Consider the following 1,137-nt stretch of genomic DNA (forward strand, 5'->3'; position numbering starts at 1 on the left):
GCATCACATACTGTAACAGTATGATCATACACAGAGCCATCATTGTATTTAGGGGCATCAGGAAGATTAATAGGCTATGAAAGTAGTTTTTTACTCAGTTGATATTGTTTATTTTGCCTTCTCCTTTTCTTTGCAGATGTTTTTCTTGCTTTAGGCATTTTGATATTTATTTTTATTACTATTAATACTGTACAACTACTATTACTAGTAAAAAACCTGTTTGAGTAACTGTAGTAAAACTTCCCCTTCACAAGTCTTTACTTGCAATGCTTCTTCAACTGGACAATTCCTCAAATGAACAGCCTAGAAACCAGAGTCAGTCCAGACAGAACAAAGCCTGCCCTCCAGAAAGATCCAAAGATAAGTATAGAAGTACTAGGTCTCCAGAAATACAGTAGTAGATCCAGAGATGAGTATCGAAGTAGTAGACCTCCAGAAATACAGACGTAGACCCAGAGACACAACCAGAAATCAGCCAGAAATAGAACTATGACTTAATGAGTCTATGATTATCGATTTATTGTATATTGCATTGGGCATGCGCAACCACAACCAAATTATGGAGCACATGCTCCCTAATAAAAATGGTGGCATGAGCTGAAGTTGGACAAACTGTGATAGAGAGAGGGAAAACTTTTCTTTTTGTTAAACTTATTTGATAACTTATGGACCTGCGCATAGATAGTTAGAGTAGAATGATGTAAGAATTAGCCTTGTAGCATTGTTCAAAGACCACGATACCCCTGCTTAACTGATTGACAGAAGATGATGAAGATAAAAAAGGTGGCTAAACAAAATGGCTGCTTCGCCAACTTTTGACTTTCCTCTTAGACAAAGTTTAGCTAAAGCCACGTTAGTGGTACCAATGGAGTCCTTTGGTCAATATAAGGTCCTCTAAGAAGTCTGGTAAGCATAGGAGCACCTTATCCCGGTATAGCAAGGCTGCAAAAGTTTTGACAGCCATTTTGAAATGGGGTGAATTCTACTTAGTAATGCTACCGCGTTACTAATATACTACATCACTAAATATTGTTTGTTATTTGAATTTGTTATCTTGTAATATATAATTATGAGTACATAATTGGGGCTCCCTATTTGTGTTAAAGAAGTATTTATTTATAGGTGTTGTGGATGCAT

This window comes from Amphimedon queenslandica, unplaced genomic scaffold (genome assembly GCF_000090795.2).
Source record: "Amphimedon queenslandica unplaced genomic scaffold, v1.1 AMPQUscaffold_13254, whole genome shotgun sequence".
NCBI lineage: Eukaryota > Metazoa > Porifera > Demospongiae > Haplosclerida > Niphatidae > Amphimedon > Amphimedon queenslandica.